The 18,456-nt window shown below is 29.9% G+C and overlaps 1 pseudogene; it reads left to right on the forward strand.

Moving 5' to 3' along the window:
- LOC148938910 (uncharacterized) overlaps window positions 1-18,456 on the forward strand; it is a 75,660-nt pseudogene that overhangs the window by 10,109 nt on the left and 47,095 nt on the right.

Genomic DNA, 18,456 nt, shown 5'->3' on the forward strand with positions numbered 1-18,456 from the left:
TCCCTGTTTTCAAAATCCCTTTTTCTTCTGAGGCTTGGAGCATTTGTGTCAACAATACAAAGAATAAGCTCAGATACTTAATAGATTTGACGTTTACAAGAGACATTGCTAGAAAGTATTCAATAGCTTAATTGAAAAGTAACGATAGAATGACATTGTGACTTGACCTAGCTTTACCTCGCCGATGTGATCTGTATAATACATAAGTAACGTTTGAAAAATATTGTCAATTTAAACAGAAAGGGCTGAAAAGTGTGTTGAGGGAGCTGGGGTGCAGCGAGGAGGGACGGGCCCGCGGGGTCAGAGACAGAGGATACAGGTGACCGTGGGGTGTAGCTGATACACTGTTTCATATACAAGGGGATTCAGTTGCACGTGGTGGATCCCTTTTTTTTCGAAAATCGGGCTCCCTGTTTTCAAAATCCATTTTTCTTCTGAGGCTTGGAGCATTTGTGTCAACAATACAAAGAATAAGATCAGATACTTAATAGATTTTACGTTTAAAAGAGACATTGCTAGAAATTATTCAATAGCTTAATTGAAAAGTAACAATAGAATGAAATTGTGACTTAACCTAGCTTTACCTCGTCGATGTGATCTGTATAATACATAAGTAACGTTTGAAAAATATTGTCAATTTAAAAAGAAATGGCTGAATAGTGGTTTGCGGGGTAGGGGTTGCATAGAAGGGGGACGTGCACGAGGGTCCGGTTACAGGGTATCTAGGGGCCCGTAGGGGGTCGTTTATACACGGGTTCGGTTACAAGTCGCGTCAGTTGCACGGGGGGTACCCCTTTTTTTATAAAATCGGGCCCCCTGTTTTCAAAATTACTTTTTCTTCTGAGACTTGGAGCATTTGTGTCAACAATACAAAGAATAAGCTCAAATACTTAATAGATTTGACGTTTACAAGAGACATTGCTAGAGAGTATTCAATAGCTTAATTGAAAAGTAACGATAGAATGACATTGTGACTTGACCTAGCTTTACCTCGCCGATGTGATCTGTATAATACATCAGTAACTTTTGAAAAATATTGAAAATAGATATAGCCATGTCTTACCAAGGTGTGGCGGTGGAGGGTGTGCGGAGAGGGTGGTGGGGCACGATGGTTCAGATAAAGAGAGTACAGGTTCACGAGGGGTTTTGGTTATACACGGGGTTCAGTTACAAGGGGATTCAGTTGCACGGGGGGTATCCCTTTTTTCGAAAATCGGGCTCCCTGTTTTCAAAATCCCTTTTTCTTCTGAGGCTTGGAGCATTTGGTGGCTAGATATTAAACGTAAGGAAATTTAGCTCGGAGGTTCAGTTGTTCAGGGTTTCAGTTATACAGGGGTTCAGTTACATGGGGGTTCCTTGTGTTAAAAAAGTAGTTTTTGTATCTTTTAAAAGAACTTTACGGGGATTGAGAGACTCAGATGCCTAAGTCCGTGTGATTTTTCTTTACTTGATGGCCATTAAAAACGAAATTTTTATGTTAAATAAGTAGTTTTTGTATCTTTTAAACGATCTTTACGGGGATTGAGAGAATCAGTTGCATAATTCAGTGTGATTTTTCTTTACTTGTTGGTCATTAAAAACGAAATTTTTGTGTTAAATAAGTAGTTTTTGTATTTTTTAAAAGAGCTTTACGGGGATTGAGAGACTCAGTTGCCTAATTCCGTGTGATTTTTCTTTACTTGATGGTCATTAAAAACGAAATTTTTTTGTTAAATAAGTAGTGTTTGTATCTTTTAAAAGAGCTTTACGGGGATTGAGAGAATCAGTTGTATAATTACGTGTCATTTTTCTTTACTTGGTGGTCATTAAAAACGAATTTTTTGTCTTAAATAATTAGTTTTTGTATATTTTAAAAGAGCTTTACAGGGATTGAGAGAATCAATTGCCTAATTCCATGTGATTTTTCTTTACTTGGTTGTCATTAAAATATATAAATTTTTGTTCAATTATTATTATTTGTATATTTTAAAATTTAAATAATTTGATAGATAGAATCAGATTCATGATTCCTTGTTATTTTTCCTTACTTGATAGTCATTAAAAAAGAAATTTTTGTGTTAAATAAGTAGTTTTTGTATCTTTTAAAAGAGCTTTACGGGGATTGAGAGACTCAACTGCCTAATTCCGTCTGATTTTTCTTTACTTGGTGTTCATTAAAAACGAAATTTTTGTGTTAAATAAGTATTTTTTGTATCTTTTAAAAGAGCTTTACGGGGATGTAGAGACTTAGTTGCCTAATTCCGTGTGATTTTTCTTTACTTGGTAGTCATTAAAAACGAAATTTTTGTGTTAAATAATTAGTTTTTGTATCTTTTAAAAGAGCTTTACGGGGATTGAGAGACTCAGTTGCCTAATTCCGTGTGAATTTTCTTTACTTGGTGGTCATTAAAAACGAAATTTTTGGGTTAAATAAGTAGTTTTTCTATCTTTTAAAAGAGCTATACGGGGATTGAGAGACTCAGTTGCCTAATTCCGTGTGATTTTTATTTAATTGTTGGTCATTAAAATCAAAATTTTATTGTTAAATAGGTATTTTTTTTATCTTTTAAAAGATCTTTACGGGGATTGAGAGACTCAGTTGCCTAATTCCGTGTGATTTTTCTTTACTTGTTGGTCATTATAAAAGAACTTTGTGTGTTAATTAAGTAGATTTTCTATCTTTTAAATGAGCTTTACGGGGATTGAGAGACTCAGTTGCCTAATTCCTTGCGAATTTTCTTTAATTGCTGGTCATTAAAAAAGAAATTTTTGTGTTAAATAAGTAGTTTTTGTATCTTTTAAAAGAGCTTTACGGGGATTGAGAGACTCAGTTGCCGTATTCCATGTGATTTTTCTTCTTTTCAGTAAAGACATTCAATATCATAAAAGTGTTTAATTCAAACTTTTTTTAAAATTCGAAATTTTTCAACTTTATTTATTTTTTTTCTTTTTGTACATAACTTAAAATGTCAAAATATGCTTACAGTTCTAACAATTGCGCTCTGTGATTGGTCAGAGACACGACGTGACTTTCCCACTGATATTCTATGATCGGTTATTGACACTACCTAATCTATTGCATGTATTAAATCAGTATTTTTTACGCAGTGGAACGATAAAAAAATAAGTCATATATATAAAAAAAAAGTGAAGATGGAGCATTTTAATAAAGTGTGTTTACATAACAAGGTTATTGTAGCATTGAATGCTGACAAAGAGAAGTATTTAAACTTTGAAACAAGTACAGGTGGTAGCACTATTGGAAATGTATGCATGTATTGTCATGACAGTAAGGAATTAAATTTCTTTGGAATACCGAAAAAATTCAACTCTTATGTTGGTGGTTATGCGAGATTGAGATCTCCAGAGATGATTGCACTCAAAGAGAATGCCAACATCAAAATAATCATTGATGATAGAGGACAACTCCTTGCTACTGTTGCAGGTAACACATTACCTACTGATACATCCAATCGTCACCTTTCGGTTATTAGCATTCAACGGAAGATCAATAAAAGAAAGGCATACTCTTCTACTAATATCGTAAACCATATCTTGTCTACGTGCCGAAACTGTTACCTGTGTAAAAATAATGTGATAATAGACAGTGAAACTGCCAGAAAAATAAAAAGGGCATTGTCAGAAAATATCACGATGGAATATAAAGATGAATCGATGAAAAACAAAGCACCAGCAAACGTTACTGCCATTGATCAAACAGTCATTGAACCAAATAATACCAAAGACGAAAAGCATATTGAGCCTGTTGATGAGAAACCAGTAAAAATTCTCTATGACTCAAAATTGAATAATGATTATTCTACTGATTACGAACTAAGAGAAGACAATACCTATAATATCAAGAAAGAACATGGTGAACTATTTTATGGAGCAGATTCAAAATGTCCAAAGTTAATCCTTGATATTAATAATGTATCATAATATATTTTTGTATTAATATTCTACATAGCATTATTTCATTAAAAATATATTATGCATTACATTGTTATGTGTTAATTATTTTTAGAGTAAGCTACAATATCAAACGTTTAGAATGTCTAATAAAACGTCGGAGATGTAAGAAAAGGAATTTGTATACATCTATTGTCAGACACATGGGAACAAATTCTTTCTTGAATTCGCCTCCTGGATAAATAAAAAAATTTCATTTTTTTTAAGGTTCATTTAGACGAGGGTACGTGCGCGCACGTAACCTCGTCTAAATGAACCTTAAAAAAATGAAATAAAGCTATGTCGACTTTGCATATCTCTCCTGATTGGTCCCTAAAAAACCAGTCTGGTTGAAAACGTGGAGTTTTCGTACTGCTCACTTTTTTGCAATGTGTAGGAACCAGTGGGGAATCCCCGCTCGTTTGGAAAGGTGCCAAGGAAAAGGCATACAAATAGCATGCAGTTTCAACACATGTTTAATCACGTTTCTTGAATGAAGTATCTGTACTGTATATTCAAGAGTTGAAATCAATAAAGAGCTTGTTACTTACTTACAAATATTTTTTGTAATTTCTTTAATGAAATTTCCTTATTGTGTGTATCCATGAGTTGACTTCAAGAAATAAATTGTTACTTACTGATAATTTTTTCAGAATTTCTTGAATTAAATTTCTATATCGCTGAGCTAAGTGAAAATTGTTTGTGATAATTAGAAAAAAAAGCTACTTACTTGCGTTTTTTTCATAATTTCTTGAATGAAGTATCTGTACCGTATCTCCAAGAGGTGAAACTAATAAAGAGTTTGTTACTTAAATACAAATATTTTCATAATTTCTTGAATGAAATTTCCGTATTGTGTATCCAAGAGTTGACTTCAAGAAAGAAATGCCTACTTACTGAGAATTTTTTAATAATTTCATGAATTTAGTTTCTACATTGTATATCTAACTTGTTAAAACAATAAAGTTTTTTACTTACCAAGAATTTTGTCATAGTTTAGTTAAATAAATTTCTTTTTTGTTTTTTTTTTGTTTATCCATAATGTGAATTAAAGAATTAATTTTATAATTATAATGAGAATTTTTAATAATTTAATTAATTTAATTTATAATTCGTATATATAAATCTTGAAAACAATAAAGTTTGTTACTTACTTAGAATTTTGTCATAATTTCTTGAAAGAATTGTTTTTTTTTTGTTTATCCAACAGGTGAATTCAAGAAATAATTTACTACTTATAATGAGAATTTTTTCATAATTTCTTTAATTTAATTTCTAATTATTATATATAAATCGTTAAAAAAATAAATAGTTTGTTAATTACTTAGAATTTTGTCATAATTTCTTGAACGAAATGTCTTTTTTGTTTGTCCAACAGGTAAATTCAAGAAAGAATTTGGTATTTAGTTACAATTTTTTCATAATTTCTTGAATGAAATTTCCGTATTGCGCATCCAAGAGTTGACTTCAAGAAAGAAATTATTACTTACTGATAATTTTTTCAATAATTTCTTGAATTAAATTTCTACATCATTTAACTAAGTGAAAATTGTTTGTGATAAAGAGAAAAAAAAGTTACTTACTTGCGATTTTTTCATAATTTCTTGAATGAAGTATCTGTACTGTATATCCAGGAGGTGAAATAAATTAAGATTTTGTTTCTTACTTACAAATATTTTAATAATTTCTTTAATTAAATTTAAATATTTTTTATCAAATATAATTTGATAATTAATTAAAATTTTTGATAATTCCTTAAATGAAATTTCTGCATTGTGTGTCCATGAGGTAACATGAGTGTGTTACCTATTTACAATTCCATCATAATTTCTTGAATGAAATTTCAGTATTGTGTATCCAATAGGTGAAAACAATAAAGACCACATTACTTACTTGCGATTTTATTATGATTTCTTGAATTAAATATCTGTATTGTGTCCAGGAAGCGAATTCAAGAAAGCTATTGTTACTTACTTACAATTTCTTCATAATTTAATGAAATGAATAAAACGATTCTAAAGAATAAAGAAGGGTTAAGCTTAAAGATATTTATTGCTTAAACGTATTAACATATTTTTTAAAGAATTTGTTACTTACTTACAATTTTTTGATAATTTCTTAAATGAAATTTCTGCATTGTGTATCCATGAGGTAACTTCAAGAAAGAGTTTGTTGCTTACTTAGAGTTTCGTCATAATTTCTTGAATGAAATGTCTTTTTTTATTTATCCAGGAGGCGAATTCAAGACAAATACAATGACCGGTGACAGAATGTACTGGACTTGTATAATTTTATGTATTTGCATATTAGGTGGGGGGATTTGGTTTAAGTTAGGTTCGGGGTGTTTTCCAAATACTGTCCCCCCCCTCCTAATGTGCACATATATAGCCGAAATTACGTTATTATATAAACTAAATATTATATGAAAGTTATATTTCATTAGGATTAACCTAACTTCTCGTCTTGGGTGTGTTTCGTTTAATTAACAAGTACCTTAAACTCAAATGTTGAAGAAATTGTCCCATTTTCGATGATAGTTTGTATCTGATACGAATGTTTAAACTCTTTACTATTTCTATTTATATTTTCTAAAACTTTATGTTTCTTCTAGGAATTTTGTCCAATGTTCTAGCTTTACGTATTTTATTTTAATTTGGCGTTATTGCTGAGGAGCCTCAGGCAATTTTTGAAATTCTCAAAAAGAGAGAGAGAGAATATTCTCTTCTCTGATGACTGGAGAAAAAATAATTCCCCCCCCCTTTCTTAAAAAAAATTGTAATTCCCTTTAAATATGCTGGATTTTCTTTTGGGGGGGGGAGGGGAACAAAGATAAATTATAACACCTTTGGATAAAAAGTGGCCATAAATTCCGAACAATTTAGGACATGAATTTTACGGTTTGACTTTATGCTATCTCCATAATAAAAAATACTCGCTTGCTTTTAAGTTTAGCGCATAAAAAGAAAAGAAGTCTACGCCCTCATACGAGCATCTTAAAACACACTGGCTTTGATTTCAAAAGCTCTTCAAGAAATAATTGCTTCAGTTAACCGTTGTATAACTTTGTGAAATTGTTTTTAGTTGGTGATTAGCTGGGTGTTACGGATATTTATTAACTAAATAAAATGAGATAAAACAATATAAAAATTACTTGACTAGAAACGGAAACACTTCCTTAGATAAAAGACTCCTCGTGACTTTCTGTTCAAATCGCAGATTTTCTGTAATTTATTTTTGGGATTTCAACTAGATTTTGTCGGATTACTCCTCATTCAGTTTGGTAATCTTATTTTAAATTTTTGGTTGCCTGGCTTCTTCAACTGTTCAGATTATGTCAAACTCTGTGACATTCTTAATATCTTTGACGTAAGGCTAAAGCTTAATATGAAGTTGGAAATAGATGGGAGATAGATTAAAAGTATTCTGTCACAGTTTGATTTCCTAGGAAGTCAAGAAGAAATTTCTTAGGAAAATCGGAATTTGCATGGCTTCAGGTTTGAAAAAAAAAACCTAGAATTTTTCCATGTCTAGTAGCAAGGCATATATACGTAACATCATTCAAGATCCCTTTTATGCCTAAAGGGCCGTAGGCATTAAGATAGGCAAATATAAGTTAGGTTCTGTTTGTGGCCTTTTCTGTCCATTGAAAAAAAAAACAAATCTGAACTATTTGTGTTGGGAAATCTGAAATTATAGTATCACGAACATGTCTTACGGAGAAAAAGCACACGAGATAAATCAAAGCAGAATCTAATTTCGGGAAATAAAAACTAAAATTTTTAGGAGATAAAAAGGAAATATATGACATCGGTCGGCAATAAATACTGGTACAATTCAGTGTTTATTGACAAAATGACGCTAGTGCAAAAATGACTAGCAATTTCATTTTGTATTTATGTAGCAATTGGGAAAACACCGGTTTGTGATTAAATCCTAATTCAAGCAGATCAAGGAGATATATGTTTATCTTTATAACATTAAGTGTACATTATTTTTTTGTTTTTATTTGTTTATTTGTTTGAGCTGAGTAAGCTGTGAAAATATTAAAGCTAGAAACTCGAAGATTTTCCATAACTGTTTTAAAACAGCATGCAAAAACAAATTATGAAGATCCGAATAATATATTCTATAAACTGGGATCCCATGTGGAAATGTGACTTCATAAAGGAAGGCCAACACAAGGGCCGAAGCTCTGAGTCTCTTATTCGCGAAGGCCGAAAACATAAATGCAACATGTGGAGCAAGGCATCTTTCTCACTTCGAAGTTTTGACTCCGCTTCCATCATAAAAATAATTATTTATATTCATTAGCTACAAAAATCAGTTTTTTTTTAAATTTCAACTACCATTGACATGGGTTGTTAATTTCCACTTAATAGACTATCATCTACAATCAGTCTAAATGTCCGTTATTTTTTAAATACTAATATCTTTTGACGAGTAAATCTAAAATTTGTGAATTTTATATTTTTAGAATCATTATAAAAATTATATCCAGTTGTTGATTCATGATAAATTTAAATCATCATGTTTTAAAGTTTCAGTTTCTTTTGAAACAAAATCGCTTGTTACTTACAGTTGGCCACTATTCATTTTTTTTTCAGGTTGTTTTCAAATGTGGGAGAGGCTGACCTCCCCCTCCCACTCAATCTCTTTTGTTATGTTTATTTTTTTCCGAATTTTCAAGTGTTGTATAGTAATACCTTGGAAATGATAACAATCTTTTCCTTAAAATTTTTCGCTTTGGTAGGGGGAATAGCTGTAATATCAAAAATAAATTTAAGCTTTATCATTTTCAAATTTACCCCCCACAGCACCTATTTTGCAGGCTTAAACAAAAATATTCATCAGGATAAAGGGAGGTTAGGAAATATAAAATCTTTCTCTCTCCGTTTTCCATATTTCTCGGAAGGACCACTGAATGGATGTTCGACAAATAAGGTCTGAAAATACTCAGAGCCACCACCCGAAGAACCTCCGCCCTAATAGTTGATGCATTGCTTTACAACACTATACCTAAATCAATGAAGCTTCAAATGAATTACCTCAGTCAACTGAAGAAGAAGATAACAATGTTTGTCTATATTGCAGTCACTTTGCATAGACTGCATGTATCTTGACAAGTATGCTACTATGTGGTGTTATGGCTGCTTAGGTTTGGAGGCTGTATAAATTGGTCTTCGATAGTTTTAAATTGAATGGCTGACTCAGAATCTTCCCTCAAAAGCCTTTTAGCCTTCTTCACGCCAAAAATATTGTTTTGTACCATCGGTTAGAACAAAACACCACTTCGCTGGGGCACGATTTCTTTTGTCACTTAAAAGGGCACTTGGACTTGAATTTTTCCTTTGGATGAGTCTCTTTTCAATATTCTATAACCATTGACTTGGTACGGTAGTCCTTGAAAGAAAAGAAAAAGAAGATGTGTGCCCGCTTTCTCGGAAAAATGTGAAATTTTGTGCTTTTGTTTATAGAAAACTTACGGGACAGGTTTCTTGGACTTGTTAAATTACTATAATTAATTATATTAAAACTTGTTAAATTAATTATAATATAATTACTTATAATATAATATAATTAGATAATATAATTATTATTATATATTATTATATATATATATAATTATATAATATATAATTATATATATATAATTATTATTATATAATTATTATAACATAATATAATATAATTATAATATAATTTAAATTAATAAACGGCGAAACTTTCATTGAGATCAAACCCTCTTTTATGGGTGTGTATTTTCTCTCTTTCGAAAATTATGCAAATTTTTCTCAGGCTCGTTATTTTTGAAGGGTAATTCTTAATTAAATAATATATTGTATATGTATGGAATTACTGTGAAAACCAATTCTTTTGATCTACGTATTGTTATCAAAATTCTTTTTTTAGATGTTCCGGGTATTATTAGCACTTTTTGAAAACACGACACCTCGCATTTTTGTAGTTAGGGACTTCAAAATTCTGCTAGGGGGTCTTGGGTGTCAATAATTTGATGGTTCAGTCTTAATCAAGGTTACATTACGTGTGGGTGTGTGTTTTTTTTTCATTGACTCTGATTTGCGAACTTGATCAATTTGGGCTTGCGACAGTAATTTTTTAGAAGTAAATCATACCTCATATTACCCCTGCTTTAGTAAGATTATTCCCTGGTGAAAACAAAGACAGAAAGGAAAACATTTGTATTTGCTACCAGATTTCTTTGAAAAAAAATGAAAATTTTGTTTTTGTGTATATAGGAAATTGCAGCATCTGTAACAGGAATCTTGGACCTGCTGAATAGAATATCACATTTTTATTTATGCGAATTTTTTCATCATCCTAACTTTTGATCTGTAACGTTTAGTTTAATGAATTTTATATATTTGGTAACCATAAAAAGGAGATTTTTTCTTTATTTATATCGTCAAAATTTCTTTTCTTAGGGTTGCGATGAGCGTTGGCACATGTTACCATTTACTTAGAGTTTGTTGCCATCAACTATTTGTATTACAATAATAAAAGCAAATGTAGAAATACAAAATTATTTATTTGATTAACCAGTTGAGCATTATGCATATATTAGTGCAATGGGACCCTGAGATTATTCATTTTATTTTTTTTCACTCTTCCTTTTTCATTGGAAAAAATATGAACTTTTGCGGCTGAATAATCGTAAGAAAATGTTGAAGATTGTGAAGCTACTAAAAAATTAAAAGATATTCCTCAGTATAAAGTTTGATTTAGTTTATTGCGAGCTTTTGCAACTCTCAATCTTTATCAATTGTGCTTATAAAATATCTGTTTTTCTTTTTTTCAAAATATGTGATTTTTATTTAGTATCAATATTTTAATAATGTTTAAGTTTTTTTTTTAACGTATAAATTGATAACGTGGGTGAGTGTGTTTTAGAGAGAGTGACGGACATTTAGAGGAGAAAATTATAAAGAAAATCATTGCAATGGATTAGTCTTTTGCATCATTTCATATATGTTTCTTATTTTACAGGAAGCCTCAAAGACAACAAGCCTCCCCATTTCGAAACGAAAAGTCCCAAAAAGTTATCAGAATCATTAATTCATATAAATACTGAGGAGACTGCTTATTTTGATTAGTAAATTTGGTTGTTTGCCGCGTACAATATTTACGAAATATTCGCCTAATGTTTTGTTATACGGGGTAAAATTTTTATGGCATGGTAAAAAATTCGGGCGGTAGAACGCGACTCTAGGCATCAAAAGCCCCTCATTGAGAAAGTATTTCCATCTCCGAGAGACTATATTAATGTTGTGACTGATTTGAGTTTGATAGACGAAAGCTCTTTAAATATAAGTGAAAATATTAGAAATAAATCCACTGAAGATAGTCTTTCCAAACAAAAAAAGTTTATGCCTAAATTAATGCGTTTTGTTAGGAGTGATGATGATAGTGATGACTGTGACAGTGCTTCCAGTTTTACATTGTTGGAAGATGTTATGCATTCAACTGATTACTCAAATAAATCAAAAGATATGTACCCTGTTAAAAATAAAGCTGGATCTGATATCTCTGTACAACCTAAGTCTCCTGTATGTGATAAGACAAATGAAATAACAGATGAGAAAAAAGAGGAGTCAGTGATGAACCAGAATCCTGATCTTGCAGAGAAGATCACGATCTGCCACCAAAGGAAAATTAAACTGAGTCCTGGCCCAGATGGGAGTCTACTCGTACGTCAAAGCCCACCTCCTCTTGCCAGTAAGCTTAGTTTCATATCAAAACTGCGAAGCAGAAATTCTAACGATTATGAGCGTATGAGCGTTAGTAATATTAGCCGCAATAGATCTGTTTTAGTCAGAGATCAGCGCCCTCAATTGCAAACGGTACATACGGCTGCTATTTTTTCTAAGAAACGTTCAACAGAGAGGTCCGTGGATGTAGGAGATACTGGTCAAAATTCAGTTGAATTTCAACCTAACAAGACTTATTCGAAAAATTGCGCTAAGAGTCCTGTCAGCCACACCAGCTTTTGTGTATCTGGTAAGGACATGGCTGGTTATTCTACCCTTGCAAATATCAATATAAGTTCTTGTCGACCAAATAGTTCGACTATTTTGAAAAGTGCACCTAAATTTCCAGTATCTGTAATGAATCATAGTGATGCCAGTGCCAGTAAAGACAACCAGAAATTCAGTGAAGCTAGTAGGTCTTCTCAAAGTAGTCAATCTACCCTGGAAAGATCATTTAAATTTCCTAAAAATATTCGACCTTCCTCTAACGGTGAAGATAAATTTGCAACAACTATAGGAAAGAAACCATCTCTTAGTGTATACACTGAGTGCACATCACGTGACCATATAAATATATCTGAGGACAGCTCTGTTGACAACCCAAACTCGACGGATGGACGAGAAAGTGAACAATTTTTTGTCAGTCTTTTAAAGAGAAATATAAGCAATAATCTTGGACCTAACAATTTAAATCAGAAGTCTTTAGTGCCACTAGATATTGCTGTTTCAAAACCCAAACCTCTATTTCAATTCAAAAAGAGGTTTCTTATGGATAAATCAAACAGTGGTGGAGAAGTTTCTTCATTCAGGAAGATAGCGAGTTGGAAAGTAAGTTCCTTTTCAAGTACAGAAAAAGAGGAAAAGTGCCATAAAAAGTAATCAGATCTCTCAGAATTGTAATACGTGCTGCCACATAAATCGCACCCGCTTGAGTCGGATGCTGAGTTTGAATCATTCATCACTTTGTTATATTTTTGTTTGGTCTCCTTAGTTCTCTTTCTTTGGTGAATGTTAAGCTAATTTTCAAAAATTACATTAAGTAAATATGCAAAAGTAATGAGGTTTAATTAATTTAATAGTTCTATTTTTAATAAAAATGTTGGTAACGGACCCGGGGGGGGGGGGGGCTAATGTGCACCCAACTCATAACAAAGAGTTTTTTATCGTTTTTTTTACTTATTCAATTTTTTTTATTAATAATAAAAATCATTTTGTTATATTAAAAAAATACTTTTTTTACATAATGTTTTTATAGTCAACAAATGTGCTGCTATTAAATTTGTTGCTATTAAATACTGTTTTACTTATACGCCAAAATTCAAATAGCTGTGGTCAGAATTAGAAATAGCTGTAATTAAGTCAGAATTCAAATAGCTGTAGTTGCATATATTTTGTGTTTAATACAAGAGTATAAGCTCACAATATCCGCAGAATGGATTTTAAAATAATGCTGGTAAATCTGGCTCACCCTCACGTAAATATACCCCCCCCCTTATCGCCCACCGCAGCACCCGCTGGGAGGGCCTGGGGGGGGCTCCCGGGGGTCCCCCCCGGGGCCCCCTCGTCCGCGGTCCCCAAAGCGACCCCTCCCCCTGGTCCCCCCCCCGGACCCCTCCCGCGGTCAGTGGTGTCGGTTGTTCTTATGGTCAAGGGTTAGGTTGTGTTAGCGGTATGTTTATAATTAGTTAGGAGTATCTAGTTTTAAGTTTGACTCTCAGCACTGCGAGTTTTAGTTAGATATCGATTTTACTATATTTTTATATGTGGGTTTGTACTTGTAGTGTAGTTTTATATAAACTTTTTATTTTAGAATTTGATACGCGAGTCGTATATTATAGTTTTTATTTTAAATTTTAGTTTAGTTTTATTTAATTTTTTTAGTTTATATTTATAATTTATTTAATTTTTAGTTAATATACTTTTTTTATATCTTTTTTGTATATTGATGGAATTGTTTGATTTGATATGTTTTATTGTTATTTTTATTTAGATTATATTTTTATTATATTTTATATTGATTTTATTATTGATATTTTTAGTTTAGATTCTTATGGATATTTATGTGTTTTTTTTGTTTTTTTTATTATTTTTATTTCCTTTTTATATTATTTTGTTTTTTTATAGTTTATTTATTTTATTATATTGCATTTTTATTGATATTTATTGTATTTCGTATTTTTTCATTATATTCTTAGATTATAGTTTTTTGTATATTTATAGTTTAGTTTAGTTTTATAAAATAATTTTTGTTTATATTTTATAGTATTATATTATATTTTTAGTTAGAGTTTAGAGTTTAAGTTGAGAGTATTATATTATATTTTTATTTCTATTTATAGTTTAGTTTATTGTGAAGTTATACTTGAGAGTTTTAGTTTTGAGTAGTATATTAGAATTTTTGTGAGATTGATATTTTAGTTTAGTTATTAGACTTATTTTATATATAAATATTATTTTTTATTAATATTTTGTTTTTATATTTTATTTATTTAGTTGTAATTTTTACTTTATATTTTTATTTATATATCTATTTTTATTTTTTTTTTTTTTATTATTTTTATATTATATATTTTATTTTTATTTTTAAGTATTATATGATATTTTTATTTAGATTTATGTTTGATTTTATTAATACGTTATATATTTATTTTATATTATTATATTACTTTTTTAGTTATATTTCTATTTTTAGTTTTTTTTATTTAATTATTTTAGTTTATGTTTCAGTTTGAGTTTAATATAATATTTTTAATATATATTTTATACTATAATATTAAATTGTATATTAGTTTATTATTATCTAATAATACTTTTTGATATTTTTAGGTAATTTTTAGTTAATATTTTTATTTTATAGTATTATTTTATTGTGATTGAGTAGGGGTGTTGGATGTTTGATAGTTTGATCTTATATTATTGTATTAGAGTATTAGTTATAGTTATAATTTATTTTTATATTATTTTATATTATTATTTTATAATTTATATTGTTAGTTTATATATAAGATTTTTAGTTAGAGATATAGTTTAGTTTAATTTTTGTTAAGAGTTTTAGTTTAGAGTTGTTGGTTAGTTTGTGTTCTAATTTAAACATACACAGTAGTTTAAATTTGGTCTTTCATTTAGGAACACAAATGCGATGTTAAGTTGAGCAAACTATTGGCGTATTTTTTTCTACTTTTTGAATGAGTCTCAGTTTATTGCACTTAAGTGAGATTAGATTTCCAAATAATAATAATACAAACCGTAACACCTATATCAAAAATTGATATGATTAAACTTGCAAATGAGAGCCCCAAAAAAGATCACGAAATGACACACTAAATTTCAGCATTGCCTGCATAAAGGGATCAATTCAGCCTTTCTAAGAATCAGATAAAGATAATGGATTAATTCATTCGTCTGAAGGAACTTGTGCGTTTTATAACACAATTTTTGTGCCGGACTTATTTGATACGTGTTTAAGGGCGGGTTCAATTTTTTGACGTTAAAAAAAATAGTTTGTTTTTATGAAAAAAATATTGAATTAGAACTATCAGTCCTCATCATTATGAGTATCCAAAACTGGACTTAAGTTTCACATTTGAACTAGAGACTTTTATTTGCAATAATTTTCTTACAATAAACTAGAGTTTAATGTTAAAAAACCTTAATATCTCATATTTTACTGAAAGAAAGTTATTATTCGATAAAAAAATCTACTTTAAGTATCACAGTTTAATCAGAGCCTTGTATTTTTAATAATTTTATTACAAAAAAAACTATAGTTTCCTGTCAAAAACCCTTATTAGATCAAATTTTACAGAAATAGTTTATTTTTAGATCCATAACTTTACTTAAGTTTCACCTTTTAAACAGATAATTTTATTTTAAATAATTTTATTACAAAAAAAAACTAGAGTTTAAGGTAAAAAACCACTATTAGCTCATATTTTATAGAAATAGTTTATTTTTAGATACAGAACTGGGCTTTAGTTTCAACTCTTAGTCAACAAATTTTATTGTAAATAATTTTCTTACAAAAAACTAGAGTTTGAGGTCAAAAACCCTTATTGTCTCAGATTTAACTGAAATAGTTTATTTTTATAGATTTCAGACAACACATACATACGAAAGACTAAGAAACCTAGCTAATAAAATACAGAAAGATCAAATTAACCATAACAAATAATAAGTTTTAGACAACACACACCAAATAAAGACTAAGAAATCAATATAAGAAAAGAAATAAAAATTAATATAAATCTAGAAAAAAAGATTTTTCAGACAAAAAACGCATAATCAATACTAAGACATCTTTATCTTAAAAATCGAAATATAACCGAACACATCCCAAATCATACGTTTAAGACAACTCACACCTAAGAAATAATAAGAAAAATAAGACAAGACAATACATAAATATAAAAATAGTAATAACTAAATATAGTTTTCAGAAAACACCACCATATACTTTACTCTGACTAATATATCTGAAAATTTCAAAAATAAAATAACACATCCAAAATCATAATTTTCTGACAACACACACATAGGAATTTATAATAAATCTATCTCAGGTAATAAGAAACTAGAATAACACACCGCACAACTAAGATTTTTAATAAAACACTCACCTACGACCGAATAAGAACACTAGCTCCGACCATAAATAAATATAAAATTAAATAGACCTCATCTTAAGCTTAAGACTACGCACCCCGCCTAAATACTAAACAACTTGCAATTAAAAGTTTGAACTAGTACAATACACACAACACATCATAATTTTCAGACAACACGCATTCATGAACTACTAAGAAACCTTGCTCAGAAAAGTCGAAAATATCAAACCACACATTTCAATTCTTAGTTTTCAGACAACACACACCTATTAAAGGCTAATAAAAACAGCTCATAAAAGTATAAAATAGCAATCCACTCATCCCAAATAGTTTCAGACAACACACACCACAAAAATACTAAGAAAAATAAGATCCGAAAATCCTGAAATAGAAAAATCCTCATCACAAACATTAGTTTTCAGAGAACATATACATATTATGGACTCTGAATCCTAGCTCTGAAAAATACAAACATCAAACTACACATCACAAATAACACATTTTTGACAACACACACCTATGATAGGCTAAGAAATCTAGCTCATAAAAGTCAAAAAGAGAAAACCACCCCTCAAAAATCCTAGTTGTCAGAAACCAACCCAAAAATAACGAATAATATCAATTTATAATAAGATAAAGATAGAGTAAGAAACATGCCCCAAATTCTAATTTTAATACAACCCAGCACTAAGAATGAATAATAAATATGATACATAAAAGAAATAAAAATAACATTACAGCTATAACCACATCATTGTCAGACAAAACACTACTAATATATCCTAATACAAATTCTCTCATAAGATTAAAACTAAGAACAACATAAATACAACAAAAAAGGGTGATGAAACCACACCCCAATTAAATGATAATTCCACACGAACTGCAAAGTAAACCATATAACAAAACACCGCCCAACTCATAGGTTGCAGACAACACTCACCACATACCTACTACTAAATATATCTACTACAATACATATATTTTCATTTACAGCTACCACATAAAAATTGTAATGACAAACAAAAATCATATAGTATGAATATACTGACGCAGTATAGACATACATCTATCAGGTACCAAAAACAAAAGATATTTAATTACCTATAAACAAAAATTACTACTTAGACACAATTGATAAGACAAGTCTAATAGAGCAATAAACACCTCCCAAATCATAGGTTAAAGAAACCGCATCCCAACGATAGAATAAGCTAACAGTAAATTAAAATCCTTATATATTAGATAAAACACAACAAATACAAATTTTAAGAAGACACACATCTAATAAATACTAATCAAACTTAGCGCAGAACCGAAACAAATACAAAAACAAACATCCAACATCATCTTTGTCTGACAACACACCTCTTAACTGATAAGACAACAAGCTCATACCAGAAATAAAAACAAATCCACTCATCCCAAATCATAAGGTTCAGACAACACAAACAAACGAAATAATACTAAAAATGAGATCAGAAAATACTTAAATAGCAAAAACAAACTCCAACAAATTATTTTTCATAGAACACATACATCTGATGTACTTAGAATAATATCTAAGACAACTAAAAAATGCAAACTACAAATCACTAATCACAAATTTATGAGAACACACAACTATGAAAGTCTAAGAAATCTAGCTCAGAAAAGTCAAAAATAGAAAACCACACATCCCAAAAAAGAGGTTTCAGACAAAACCCCAAACATAATTACTAAGAAATCAATCTAATAAGATACTTAAAGATTAAAATAGAATCCACAAAATATAATTTTCAGACAACACACACCTAATAAATTCTAAAAAAACTTACTATGAAAAGACAGAAATATAAAATTACAACTCTCAAATCATAAGTTTCAGACAAAACACACCTAAGAAATACTCAGAAAAATTAGCTCAGAAGAGTCAAAAATAGAAAACAATACATCCCAAAAAAAAGATTTCAGAAAACACACACCAATGAAATTCTAATATATCTATCTCAGAAAATACCAAAATAGCACAACACACCTCCCAAATCATAGGTTTCAGACAACACACACCAACGAAATACTAAGAAATCTAGTGAAGAAAATACAGAAATAGTAATGGACATATCTCAAATCATAAGTTACAGGCAACACACACCTACGAAATACTAAAAAATCTG

This window comes from Artemia sp. Qi Xiang Cuo, unplaced genomic scaffold (assembly GCF_049724085.1).
Source record: "Artemia sp. Qi Xiang Cuo unplaced genomic scaffold, ASM4972408v1 HiC_scaffold_32, whole genome shotgun sequence".
Lineage (NCBI taxonomy): Eukaryota > Metazoa > Arthropoda > Branchiopoda > Anostraca > Artemiidae > Artemia > Artemia sp. Qi Xiang Cuo.